The 16143-nt window shown below is 33.6% G+C and overlaps 1 protein-coding gene across 2 annotated transcripts in view; it reads right to left on the bottom strand.

The window, feature by feature from the left end:
* Window positions 1-16143, bottom strand: part of LOC138307262 (TSC22 domain family protein 4-like) — a 72850-nt gene that overhangs the window by 14825 nt on the left and 41882 nt on the right. The gene's annotated exons all lie outside the window — the stretch shown is intronic.

Below are 16143 nucleotides of genomic sequence, written 5' to 3'. Positions count from 1 at the left end.
TTTACATGGAAGCTGTAATTGTTTTCAATGATCAAAATGCTGCATAAAACTGCCATGAAATTACGAAGTTATTACTCTGTTCAAGTATGGGCGTAACTGATAGGAAAGTGTTCCGAGCACCTGACGTACCTGTCTACAGTTCACGTACCTAAATTATGACGAATGTTTTAATTAGCTTTATGACAAATACATAATGCAGAGAAGGAAATAGATGATCATTAAGGCTATTGACTTGGTGGATTTAATGGAAACTACACATATAACATCAAGTAGCTATATAATTAATCAACCGAGAGTCAATTAAGACTTAAATTAGTGTATAATATCTTTCATCTCTACCAATAGCTAGGACCAATTAAAGACACTAATTATAAATTAAAGATAGCAATAATCAATTAAGGACAAAAAATAGTAATTATTTAATTATTATAAATTTATATATAAGACATTCAAGGCTTACTTATAGATTAGTAATAATTTCAAAGTGTGAAGTTCAACGGAACATGTTTTTACCCGGATCATTGACTGACATCACCTTGAACTTAAGTCATTTTAAGCATGTAAACATTATATTCCAATCATGAGCATGATTTGGTAGTGTGATGTGTGTATACACAAAACTTGTAACATATGTGTTGTGTGAGGTCATGCACCCATCAGCTGATATAAATATGAATATAGACAATATTGGACTGAGTCTGTGGTGTCAGGGTGGCTTCCTGTAAACACATGTTACCCAGAGGGTGAAAAGGTCGGGGACCCTGACCTCCACCAATACATTCACCCCTAAATACACATTTAGACTCTTCTATATCAAAGGCAAGACCAGTCCATTATGAAATCTCAGGGGTGAATGAGTTAATATGTAATGGGGATCTATCTTTAGATTCAGAACATGCTTTATTACATTTGGTGTAAACATTCTGAAGGTCAAGGTCGGCTGGAACTTTTATTGATGCTGACCATGGAGGGTGGGGACAAGAGGTCAGTCCCATCTAGAAGAGATTTCAGAATCTCCCATCTCAGTGTTACTGGCTCTATGGCAGGCACACTTGGGGGGAATGACCTTTAGATGTTTATTTTTTACCATATTGTACCTCATTATTTACATAACAGCATGTGTCCAATAGAGTACAAGGTGAAGGTCATTACTGTTGGCAGTATTCTGAACTCTTATGTCAACAGTCACCAAGGATTTTACATCAACAATATCTGGGATGTAGTTATGATACAGATATTAGGATTTAATTATGAGGAGCAGGGCACCTCTGTTTAACCCCAGTTGTTTATAACCTTGGACATGTTTCTCATTGTACATGGGACCATGGTGGTATAATTCAGTAATTGACTTGATCAACAGATGGGACAGAAACTCATCAAACCTAGCTAGCATCACCTCAAGCAACATCAAACAGATGTGATAAAACAACTAAGCATTAGAGAGAGAATAAAATAGACATCCAGCATCAGCTACAGCAATAATTCTTGTATCAACTCCTAATATATCTACTTATCTGTCCTCGGCTACAACAATTTACAAACACCAGAATCTTGAATTTCTACCAAGTCCAGCTCTATCAAACTATACTTGCGCGCATGCTACCTGCATGCATTTCACTTTAAGATCAGAATTTGGAAATAGTATAACTCATTTCCTGCTTCCGAAGCAACCTCATTAAATTTTTTCTGTAGTAATATCTCTCCCTTCCAGTGCAGTCCCACCTTTTCATACCTTACAACTCCTTTCTGTTGATAATCAATACACAATATATATAAAGTTGGGCTTAACGACCCTGGACATGAACAATTAGTGTAAATATAGTGGTCTGCTAGGTCAGTTACCTTGGAACAATGGGATCAACAACACCCCTTTAAAAGTTGATGACCTTTTGGTCAGGCCAATACCCATGGGAGCTGTGTATTGGTGACCTTGGCCTTCACATAATGTCTGTTTATTTAGAACGACCTTGAATGTACTGGCATACCATTTGTTTGGTGTGTTTGTCAAGCTTTATCAGGAGACCCTAGTTGTTGAACTCTACGTACCAGGCCGTCGTACTATCAATGATTCAATCAAAAGGCCTCATCTCCAAACTTATATTTTAATATGCACAGGTATTATTGTTTAATATATATATTTTATATACATAGCTTGTCTGCATATATCACTAAGAACAAATGGTAACATTGTTTAATATATATATATATTATATACATAGCTTGTCTGCATATATCACTAAGAACAAATGGTAACATTGTTTAATATATATATATATTATATACATAGCTTGTCTGCATATATCGCTAAGAACAAACGGTAATATTGTTTAATATATATATATTATATACATAGCTTGTCTGCACACCACCAAGAATAAACGCTTTCACATGAATAATGTCCCATCATATTTATCAAGTATTTAATATCATATGCAGAACTTTAGATTACATGTTAGCATATAAATGCAGTATGTCATTACCTCCCTGTATATACACAAAGACCGTGAAATGGCTGTGGGGTTAAGGAATCACACGGAAACTGTCTTTACAGGTAACATGCCGCGGCCATTATATAAATTTCTGCCAGCGATGTTAAGTGTGAATGTCTGCGAGCATGTCAGCGTCCATAAATCACATGCTGCATGTGTCCAAACTTTTGCCCTAAAAAATATATTTAATTTGTCTAGGTATCAGGCATGGAAAATTTCGTATTTAGGCCGACATCTTTCCTTAATTTTATCTGTTTTTACTATTTATAACAAATTCATTTGTATCTCTATTTCGTAAGAAATGAGATGCTATAAAGATCTGGCTTATGCATAAAAGCCTGCAGCTTAGCTCAGAATAATTTTCCATCTTTATTTAAATATTCCGACACGTTTCTCTTTCTGCACTGAACACATGTACCATATTTTACCGAAACAATATATGGCTCTGGCTGGTGATTTCATTTTTTGGTATTTTTTTTCCCAGAACAGCGTCAGAATGAACTTGACCCAACTAACATTAGTGACCAAGGTCAATTAAAAGCACCATTGTAAGAAATGATCATTAGACCTTTGGTCAGCGAGTATATATAGCAACAAGATTTTAGTACATATATTTAATTGACCGGTCATCCCCTCGACTATAAATAATATTTACTTTACATTTACAATACTTTGGCCGTGAACTAGCTCATAAAAGGAAACTTTTGTTTAAGTGGCAAACTCACGTCCCACATTAAGTATATATATATTTACATATGATTTGACAAGTTTGCGTTTCTGCTCCCTGGCTATTAGAAAGACGTGTTTTTGCACTCAAAATTAAATAAATCAGTTTATCAGATGGCAGGTTGAAGATTTGATCTCATGTCATTTTAGTCTTAAATAAAGCTGTTATGTTTACTAAATTTTATGTTTTTTCATTAAAAATTAAATAAACCAATATGAAATTTAAGATTATGTCTAATAAATTGAAGATTTATTGCACACGATTTTAGTTATAACTGATAAGAGAAACTCACAATTGAATTCCATAATCTCCAGCCATTTCCGTTTAAATCTGTATGTGGATACAAAGCTTTTAATTCCCAATTTGTTTCTGGACTTGATCTTTAACCATAAGAAAGTTCAAGGTTTGTTTGGAAGTAAATGCTAAACAGAATCTTTGTTATTGACCAGGCCTTATCAGAGAGTGACCTTCACCCTTGTCATCAGTAACGTGACCTTCACCCCTCTATCAAACACACAGGTGGCTCAATCTCTCTATATGTGTCAAATTCTTGTCATTAATCCCATTTCTACAACTGCTGATCTCTGTTTGTTAATCTTATTAAAATGTTTTGTAATAAAAGAACATTTAGCCAAGAGATTTTGTTTAATCTGTAATGAAATATCGGATTGAGTAAAAACTGGCTTCTCCTTGACGAGTTTGACACGCAAGAGTCTGAAGGTTAAAAGTAAACCTGCCATTTGAATACAGCTATTATTCCCCATTATTAATTTTTACATGCGGTTACAATGAAAAGGATTAAGGATGTCAAATATACCATTTAAATATTATACAACTAAGTTTTGAGTTTATGATACTAAGAACAAATACTATAGAATAAGGCCTGTTGGTCCGAAAGCCTATACATATCGGAACCCACAATAGCTTGCTTTTAACAATACAAAATGTCCCATATTTACTGACAGAATGAAAACATACTTACAAGTTTAAAATACTGCATCTAAATTTGATATATTGCCAACTTTCATATTGTAATATCTTAATTGAGTTCAAAAATCCAGCGTTTACATAGTCTGGTTAGAATTTTTAAAATGCAAACTTAAGTGACTTTGAAATAAAATTGAACTTAACACAGTTTGAAATTACATTTTATTGTTGTTGTTTTTTAATTGTTTATAAAAAGTGATATTATTTATTTCCCCCAAACTTTGAAGGAAAATTAAATACATATTAGAGGGAATTATTTTTTGTGCCATGTTTTTTCTAAATGTGACATAATTTATTTTCTATTTTCTAACTTGAAAACATGTAGATTTACAAACATAGGCGATACATTTGATCTAGCTGTGATACGTAGAGTACAATCAAGATAACATTTGTTTTAACAGGGAACTTTAGCCAAACTTTACGGATCCCCCTCAGCTAGACAGCTGATCATCATCTTAGACTCTTCTTATCTATTCTTAAAGGATCTCTTACGTAATGTAAGCTGTCATATCTCTAAGAATCTATTTAAACCATCAAAACAAAATGTTTCATGAGAACCAAATTACAGGAGATACAGTTATGATTTAAATGTTATTTATTGCCCAGAGAGAATTGAAAAGAAATGTTTTTCTTTTCCCCAAAATGTTGTTTACCAATGGGAAAACGCCCCTCATCTGGGGTGAAGGTCACACAAGTCTTTAGAAGCTCCTCATCTGGGGGTTAAGGTCAAACATTTAGTCTTTAGTATTATGGACTACACCCAAACAGCAACTGTTGTGTTGTGTACACATAATAGGGAGGGAGTCTGGGAGGGAGGGAGTCTGGGAGGGAGGGAGGGGGGAGGGGACACAGGAAACCATCTCTATACATCAACAGTTGTTTGCTCCTATTTTTGTCTTATATTAATTATTTTCCGAGAAGAAGCATCCCCAACAATCTTGATTCCATTCTGACCACAAAACACACACTTAAATACATCTATAATGTTCACAAATACTTACGGTGCAGATTGTTTTAAGATGAAATTAGCCTCTAACGAAGTGCAGAGTAATTATCACGAGTGTGGAAACTGTGTACTTATTGCATCGCTGAGATACAAACAAACAAACACAGGTGGATCACACGATACAGTGGCTGTATATCATCAGTGACAATGAGAGTCATGCTTATCTCACATATATAGAACACCAGTTATATTTCAGCTGTGCTATAAAGGATTAACTTTAGGTAATACCGGTTGAATAACTTTAGGTAATACCGTATTCAACCCAATAAGTGCCCAGTGCGTTTAAAAAAATTGAAAAAAAATGAAAAAGTGCTTATAAGACGCTATTACTGCAAATCTATACTGTTTTATGTAGTTTTGGTCTTTATTTATGCTTGGGCAATTAAAATTGAGGCCTCAAAAAGAGGAAGGGGCGCTTATAGGGACATGGGCACTTATAGGGTCGAATACGGTATGTTTGGTTGAGACAAAAAAGTTCAAATTTATATTTAGTACCTCTCTCCACTATTTACAATAACACAATTTCTTTGTTTATTTCATACAGTTTTAAGACTCATGTAGTAACCCATTTGTTTGAATCTACATCCAATAAGAAATTAAGCTACAATTTGTCATTTACCAACACCCTCTACCTAACCTTTCATTTTTTAATTTTGCTGAATCATAATTTTTATTAACAAATATGATCTAACACTGAAGAAGTGTTATTTAATTGTATACAGTGATATAATATAATCGTGGGATTATTGCGCGATAATCATTATAATCGTGGGATTATTGTGTAGGTTGGTCTGACTTCAATCTGTAAGCTTTAAACCTAGACATGGTTATCCAATGTCCAGTTTGACCTTGTGGTCAAGCTCTATTCAAACAAATACCATAGATATGTACATGTGGTCAAGTCGGGTGGCCCTGACCTTATATCAACCCTGGTCACGCAGTGGTCAACACCATCTGACCAGTGTCCAGATACATAATGGTCTTATTGAAGTGAAAAATAGCCCTGTGAATGGGCAAGGCCACATTGTGTTGTTATATTGTATATACAAACTAATGTCCAGTGCTATCTGAATGAACAATGGCTGCGACTTTTGTCAAGGCTGGTCAGACAGCGGTCAAGACTTCAGCCAAAATGATAATGACTTTATATAATGTCCTTATCATCATGAATTTCATCTGGTATAACAAAAGTAAACAATCTGTCCAATAACAGTAGTATCCTAGCTTCTAAAGCTCCTCAACACAAAAGGAACATCAACACAAAACAAACAGGGAATATCAAAATTCTTATGCACACAATCTGTTGCACAATTTTAATTCTGTCTTTGAAGAAACTCTAGAAAATACCTCTCTTTTAGAATTTTAATCGAGAGGTAAATTTAGACCAGACCATTCTGATAAAGCATGACCGATGACCTTGACTTTCCAGCGGAACAAACATATCAATCACCTTGAATTTCCTCCCCAGACAATCGACCATCCATCACTGTTAGATAGGTTAATTTTGAATAACTACAACAGCAATGCAGGTTCAAAATGGGAGGCATTCAAAGCTACAGGTTCGTACAACCACCTGTATTGTTTAATCTGTTCCTAACACAGTATTTAAGGTTCTTTTAGCCACATTGCTCGACAGGACTCTTTTATTACTCATTTGGGGAACCAAACTTTCTTGGACCCCCCAGAACAAAGACGAATATTGTGCAGCATTAACCAAACGCATTATAACATGCCTTATACATATGTGCATTATTGCAATTTTAGTTGCATTTCCTGAAACTAATAAAATATTTTGTATGCACAAACAACATAATAGTCTTCAAAACATCAAACTGCATAAAAAGTGATAGCATATTTTATTTGCAATAGTAAGAAATTTGAAGAAGGAAATTAAGGAATGCTATTTCAAAACTCTAGTTAATACTTGTAGATAACGACCTATTTTGTCATGCTATCATCTGTTTATATGGCAGAAATATACCTAGAGGTTTGTGAAATACTTTTGTTTAATTAAAAATAAATGACATTGTACGCAGCTGGCCCGTATACAGATGGGTATACGTGTACAGTGGGTATACGTGTATAAATGGGTATACGTGTACAGATGGGTAAACGTGTACAGTGGGTATACGTGTACAGTGGGTATACGTGTACAGATGGGTAAACGTGTACAGTGGGTATACGTGTACAGATGGGTAAATGTGTACAGTGGGTATACGTGTACAGTGGGTAAACGTGTACAGATGGGTATACGTGTACAGTGGGTATACGTGTACAGTGGGTATACGTGTCGACTAGACATGATTATCACTACAAATATTACATACAACATATTCTGCACCTAGACGGTTTTAACATAAATTTAAATATCGACATATTTCTGCCACTGCTGCAGCGATGCAGCACTATATCCTATACACGACAGAGAAATCAATTTATTACCGGCATAAATGAACAATAACAATCATCCATTTTTAATTCCATCCCTCAAGCTCTTTAATCTTTTAATCAAAATGGCAACAGGCAGCATGATCCTTGCTTGAAAATTTTATTTTTATTTATAAATCTTCAAGGTAAAAGAAAATCAAATTCAAATAAAAAACGGAAGAAAAAATGTGCCAATACATCATTAATTTCTATTTACAGAATTAGTAAGCCCTTTAATTTTTATATCATCATATTTTCAAGTGGGGACTTTTCATAATACAAGAATATTCAAATTGCTGAGCGATTCAAATCATTGTGACTGTTGAAGATGGTTAATTATGCGGTCACTAACAGCTGACCACAGACTGACCATGCTTTGCCCTGGAATGTTCTGGACTGACCAGAATATACCACAGGATGACAGGTTGACAGTTTTTACAATAAATCATTGCCTCTGGAGGTCATCCCTGACCTATATATAGTTCTGAAGTACAAAACTTGACCACTGTATTTAATTGTTCTCTGTAAAATATATTTAGATGAACAATTTTATACAGTTCAGTTTTTAAACAATATCATATGATCAAATAAATGAATATTTGATACGAAATGATGACCTTTTTGTACTCAAATGAGGAATGGATCTATTTCTGTCAAATGAAGGGAACAGTAGTTATTATAGATATCTAAAGAATACACAAAATCTTTAAGGGTAGTAATCATTATAGAAACCTAGAATAATTTAATTCTTTATCTCTAAGATTTATACAGAAGTAACCAAACAAGCATGAAATCTGTCTGACAATTGAACTTCTATAGTATGCTATATGACTTAGGTACCCTTCCACCCCCCCCCCCAAACACTACTACTTGAATACATGTGAACCTCCATATATCTCTAAGTCACACTATCTAACCATCAGATGATATAAAACAGACCAGTAGCTTTAAGTGTTCAGACCTTATAGATCAATGAATCTGACATTATATCATCACGGTATTCACTTGTGACATATCTACATCACAGGTAATCTACATAATTGATTTTTCCCGCTGACATTATCAAATCTGCTACTGCATGTATGTTATATATAGACCGTCGCATTGAATTTACCAAAATCAATTGTGGTTGCCATTATTTCCCAAACAATAGACATTTAAGCAGGCCATAGAATGGCCACCCCCGCCAATTCTGTGAGCCTTATTACACATGTGTATGATCAGGTGTGAAAGCAGTGCATAGGTGTTGATGTTACGGGCTGTGGAAAAATACCAGATACAGGTCGCGGCTGGATGGCACACGGAAAAATACCCCAATGTCAATAAAGTAGCCGTAATTGGATGAAATATGATTTGATATTATTGAATATACGATCTATAATTTACGTCAGGTAATACATCATCTATACATCATATTTACTTACATTTTGGGTGTTTCGCTTCTAGAAAATTCTGTGATTTTCTGTTGACTATATATATATATATACAGCTATGTGTACAATACAGATATTGATTGAAGAATAATCTGATGAAATAAACCTTGCAGCTTGTAACAATAGGCAAGAGAATAAGTATAATATCTATTTCACTGTTTGTTTGCATTTCTAGGTCTATTTTATTTTGATTAAGCCTTTAACTTAACTATCACACTGGAAGCGATATGAACCATTGTAAACACCCTAATGTTACTCTCTTTAGATCCCCTCCATTACAAAATCCCCCCCACACCCCAAATATACCAGTTTTAGCTTCTGCATGTACTATCATAGACTCTTGAATGGCCCAATTTCTCAATACTGGTGTTTCCCAGGCAGCCCCAGGATCTCCCTGAGCTAGGTTCTCTGACTGTGAATATTTATGTTATGTAACTATATATAGCTACAGAGAGATAAAGATAAATTAATATAGCAGGGCTCCTGTAGCTTAATCCTTTAATCCCATCCCCGACAATAATCCATATACAGACATGTCGACTGACCTAGATAAATCAAATACCCTAAGGATGTAATGTAGCTTTATTATTGAGAAAAAATAATAATTTGCAGGAAAATCAAATAAACACATGTATTTTTTTTTTCGTTGTTGATTATTTTAACGTCCTATTAACAGCCAGGTTCATGAAAGGACGAAACGCATGTATTATTATTAAAATAAATTTGGTGAAATTTTTTTTTTCTGTTGTAATTTTAGATCTATTGATAGCTTATCCATCATTCATAATTGATGACTCAAAAAGATAGACAGGCGTATACCAGGAAGTCCATATGATATTACACATGTGTACTTATTAAAGGCGTGGGCTGGAAAATCCCTAAGTACTTTCCTGAAATCTGTCGTCCAACGAATCCACTACGATATCGCTATAAATATCACCATGATTTTATCTAGGTTATCATTAACAGTGGTTATCTACAAAATACGGTGAAAACTAGCTGACTTTTTTTTTTTTTTTGGTTTCATTTCAATTAATTCAATTGACAAGATACGTTAAGCGGATTGAAATTTTTATCATTGAATTCAAATTATAAGCAGATTACTACATGTGTGCATATATGAAATTATATTTCATTGAACTATAAAGATTAGAATAGTTCTCCTTGACACTTTTAATCCCGGTAAAATACCGATTATCAGATTACGAGGTATATTCCATCCAGTCTGATATTAACCACTGGATCAACACAGAATTGAGACATTATAACCACTTGTAAATATAGAGCATCCAAAGGGAAGAAAAACATCCCACCACATATAAATTGGTAGAAACGTGCTTACCAGAAGTTTTTGACACAGTTGAATACTGATAATACCGGATCCACATCGTTTGTCTTAGTTGACTGTAAGTCCATATATTGGAACACAGGGTTCGGCGACGGGAGGGGGGCATCCATGCTTAACAACATGGTCATCGAGCACATTTCTGTTCTTCTAAAAGTCTCTTCTCTATCTAAATTGAAATCTTGTTAGCTATCTGGTCTAGAGCAAAACAGTTCTGTTTATAATGGCTGATGATGTGAGGTTGTCAGTCAGTCTAGTGCAGAGTTGTGGATTATACCCCGGACATTTTGAAGCAGAGTCTCATTCACAAATTAAATAAAAGTTCCTGATATAAACTGATTGACAATTATGTAAATCTACTGTATGTGACGTCTCCTCACTCAGAATAATAATACCACTGGCAGAGAAACGTAAACAATCTATCTAGTGGTAAACACGGAGGCAACACATGTGTCCGTCAGTACAGGTAGTTCTCATGTAGGGTCTGTTACACAGGCCCTCTGTCTATATACAATGCACACCAGCTTTATCTCAGAGGGGGCGGGGCCTAGCTTACCAGCAAGTGGCAGCTAGCCAATCAAATTACAGGGCCTTATCGTCTTACCTCATGTATATTCATGAGACAGGTGAACATTAACCACAGGTATGAGAGAAAAACAAACTGTTATCGTGTTGTTGTTACTGCAAAGCAGCTATCTACATTATCATCTATTAGTATTCCTAAATATATGTATTTATTATCTGATCTATAGAAATGAAAGTTGTTTACGATGTTAAACAACATATATCATATCCATAAAATTTGGTATTTATTTGTAAGATTTGGTTATATTCTATTTATAAAATATGATTATATTTATTTATAAAATTTGACAAGTATGGTATCTATTTGACAAGTATTTTATTTATACCATTTGATAATATATTGGAATTTCTTCTTTGCCCCACATTTATTAACTTTTTTTTTTTTTTTTTTTAAATTTTATTTGTATCCTACAGATATAAGAATCCATGGTGTTATTTTGCATTAAACCGTTCATATCACTTCTTGACAGATTTCATATTGATATAGATTAATTACAAAAACTAATTGAGAAAAACATCTACTTTGTGAACTAAAAATCAAGTAAAAATGCCTTAATAGTATTTTATTGAAAAGTTAGAATGTCAATTTCAGGTATTTGACTACACCTAGACAATATATTATTTTTTATCTACCAATATATTTGTGCATCACTCATGAAATTTTTTTTAACTAATAAATAAATGCATTCATCTTATTTCATAGAATGAAGTCTTGAAAGGGAACATAAAAATCACATCTTCACTTGTTAGTAATTGATTTGATTAAGGAAAGAACCAAGACATATTACTTCACCAAAATTAATTTTTTTTTTATTAAATGCACTTTGATATATTAATATGACATTATATATAAACTAACTGGGTCCAAAGTCTGCTTTCTATTTATATTTCATCTCTACTGATCACTGATCTTGAATTCACAAACATATGATGCAATGTTCAAAACACCGTTTGTTGAAAACACGTATAATTACCGGGAAACGATGACACGGATTCATCTTACAGTCACCAAGTACTATCGGTCACGGAGTATGAAAACTAGGTCCTAGGTCCAGCGTTTGATGTCTCTATTAATGATAATTTTTATGATTCATAACTCGGTTGTCAATACAAAATCTGTTCGTTAAGTGTAGTCATCTTTGATCTTGTCTGTATCTCCGATGGAAATACTTGTGTTGTGGTTGTTAGTACAATTAGTTTCTGTTCATCTTTCTCTGTAAATATCTCACTCAAGTAGATCATGTAAATTACCTAGTATACTTAACAGCTTATTATATATATAGTTATCACAATAAACACTAGTCATTACTCATACACATAGGACGGGATCTGGGCTCTTATGTGTAATCAATGTGATAATGAAACCGAAAGGGAACATTTCGCTTACTGTAAGAACATTAATATCTTGTTTCTATCAATAAGAAAGTCACAAAATAAAGGAGAAAATGGTCCCAAGTAATCTGATGTCAGAAAATAAACCAAGGGCAATAACTCTGTACGATAGAATATTAATCAAGGGTGACAACTCTGTGTGGCAGAACAATAAACCAAGGGCAATAACTCTGTATTATCAATATAAACCAAGGGTGATAACTCTGTATATAATAGAATATGAAACAAGGATGACAACTCTGTTTAATAGAATATTAACCAAGGGGGACAACTCTGTATAATAAATTATTAACCAAGGGGTACAGCTCTGTATAGTAGAATACAAACCAAGGGCGATAACTCTTTATAATTGAATATAAACCAAAGGTGATAACTCTGTATAATTGGATATAAACCATGAACAATAACTCTGTATAATTGAACATAAATCATGAACAATAACTCTGTATAATTGAACATAAACCATGGACAATAACTATGTATAATTGAAAATAAACCATGGGCAATGACTCTGTATAATTGAATATAAACCATGATCAATCTGTATAATTGAATAAAACAATGGGCAATAACTCTGTATAATTGAATATAAACCATGGACAATAACTCTGTATAATTGAATATAAACCGTGCATGGGCAATGACTCTGTATAATTGAATATAAACCATGACAATAACTCTGTATAATTGAATATAAACCATGATCAATAACTCTGTATAATTGAATATAAACCATGGGCAATAACTCTGTATAATTGAATATAAACCATGGGCAACGACTCTGTATAATTGAATATAAACCATGCATGGGCAATGACTCTGTAAATTGAATAAACATGCATGGGCAATGACTCAATAATTGAATATAAACCATGGACAATAACTCTGTATAATTGAATATAAACCATGCATGGACAATTTGTATAATCAGTAAAGAACATGGATACAACATGACAACAAATATATGTGTGTAGATTTATCTTACATTTACTGTATACATGTACTTCACTGATGTGGGATAAGACCAAGGTCATATAAAGTGATATCTGCAGTAACCCAGACAAGTGACACTGTGTAAAGGGCATCAATAGCAGACAGTGAAAATAACACGCTATTGTTTTCTTATAACAGATCATGTTGGAAACGAAACCAAAACAATTATTACAGTAAACATAAACTCTTGAAAACCTGAAAATACAAACAATTAAAAGATTTCACTGAGTTTTTTATTAACTTTAGAAATAAAACTTCATGATAAACATCAAATTGACACAAAGGGCAATAACTCTATATTATAGAGTAGTTTGGCAGTTCATAGCGACATTCAACAATTGAAGAAACTTCTGTGAAGTGTAACACAAAGATCCAACTTTTCACATGCCTCAAAAAAAAGGTAGTGAAGTTTACTAATATGCAACACGTTCTTTCCAAAATAGTTTTCCTATAATGTCATTTCTCTATACCACACAAATTTAGTAATCAACTCACAGCTTTTGTTTGTATTTATTTTTCTTCACATTTTCAGTTTGCTATCTTGTCCATGGATTCTGATCTGATCTTACACAGATACCGGATCTTGTAAACAACATGTATGACTTTATCATCTCAGCCTGTATTTTAAACAACATGTATGACTTTATCATCTCAGCCTGTATTTTGGTTTGTGTGTCAATTAAGTTCAACTAAAAATCTACATCAGCGTGTTATCATCAGTCTTTTATCCAGCACAATTTTGTAAAGTAACGATGGAAAATTTCATTTCTTAGTATTTTTGTATTTTTGAACAAAATTTCACTATTAACCAAATCTGTCAAAAATATACATAAGCACCTATTTTTGGCTCCAAAATTATCATACAACTGAATATATTGCACATTCCTCGACTTGGATGACCTAGTGCAATTTGTTTTAAGCGTGCAATGACAAATATAGCTCTTCATAAGTCTAGTAATTAGCAATGCAACAATTTTACACCTACTTATACAAGTTATGTCTATATGTAATTGTCAACTGGTTAACCAATCCAGAATGTGTCAGCAATTTCTGCATACGTAAATTTGCATTTGTAATTTACAATGTAAAGGATTTGTTCAAATTTTGTTGATAGATAAACTGTAGAATTTGTGTCATTTCTAGATGACGCGGTAATGTAAGGATAGTCAATATGGCATCTGAGATAAATATTGTTTCATCATCTCAATCTTATTACATACAGGAACGTCAAACATCTCCCGACAAATCATTGCTTAGTTAGAATAGAATCTACACAGATATTACAAATATTCCAAGGATGAAAATAATTCACTGTTTATCAGCGTGAGGCATGGACTGGGTGAAGATAATGACTGTGGACATACGATGGAGATTATCAGAATATTGACACATTATGATAATGATCAGCTAGACATTATATATCAGTAGATAGCCCAGATATACCTGAAGATATATAGTCTTGTCTATCCTCAAACACACGACCTACAAATATCATACCTTACATTCAACAAACATAAATACTAGTTCAGACTACAGTAACATAAATACTAGTTCAGACTACATCAACAAACATAAATACTAGTTCAGACTACAGTAAAATAAAAGTAAAAATAAACAATATTTCACTCTACAAGGATAAATATAAATACTATTTCTATATACAACGTTAAACGAAGAAAATATTTTCTGTTTAGGTAAAATTGCAAGGACCATTTTGATGATCAATATAGCCAATAAAACCTGTCTTTTGAGGTTATCTGTGATAGCTACAGAATTTAGAGACCATATCTACCTATATTTACAGTACAATTTGAAGTTCCAAGCCTGTCATGAGACATATCTACCTACATTTACAGTACAATTTGAAGTTCCAAGCCTGTCGTGAGACATATCTACCTACATTTACAGTACAATTTGAAGTTCCAAGCCTGTCGTGAGACATATCTACCTACATTTACAGTACAATTTGAAGTTCCAAGCCTGTCGTGAGACATATCTACCTACATTTACAGTACAATTTGAAGTTCCAAGTCTGTCGTGAGACATATCTACCTACATTTACAGTACAATTTGAAGTTCCAAGCCTGTCGTGAGACATATCTACCTACATTTACAGTACAATTTGAAGTTCCAAGCCTGTCGTGAGACATATCTACCTACATTTACAGTACAATTTGAAGTTCCAAGCCTGTCGTGAGACATATCTACCTACATTTACAGTACAATTTGAAGTTCCAAGCCTGTCGTGAGACATATCTACCTACATTTACAGTACAATTTGAAGTTCCAAGCCTGTCGTGAGACATATCTACCTACATTTACAGTACAATTTGAAGTTCCAAGTCTGTCGTGAGACATATCTACCTACATTTACAGTACAATTTGAAGTTCCAAGCCTGTCGTGAGACATATCTACCTACATTTACAGTACAATTTGAAGTTCCAAGCCTGTCGTGAGACATATCTACTACCTACATTTACAGTACAATTTGAAGTTCCAAGCCTGTCGTGAGACATATCTACCTACATTTACAGTACAATTTGAAGTTCCAAGCCTGTCGTGAGACATATCTACCTACATTTACAGTACAATTTGAAGTTCCAAGCCTGTCGTGAGACATATCTACCTACATTTACAGTACAATTTGAAGTTCCAAGCCTGTCGTGAGACATATCTACCTACATTTACAGTACAATTTGAAGTTCCAAGCTGTCGTGAGACATATCTACCTACATTTACAGTACAATTTGAAGTTCCA

This window comes from Argopecten irradians, chromosome 14 (assembly GCF_041381155.1).
Source record: "Argopecten irradians isolate NY chromosome 14, Ai_NY, whole genome shotgun sequence".
Lineage (NCBI taxonomy): Eukaryota > Metazoa > Mollusca > Bivalvia > Pectinida > Pectinidae > Argopecten > Argopecten irradians.
This window is presented reverse-complemented; position numbering and strand designations above follow the sequence as displayed.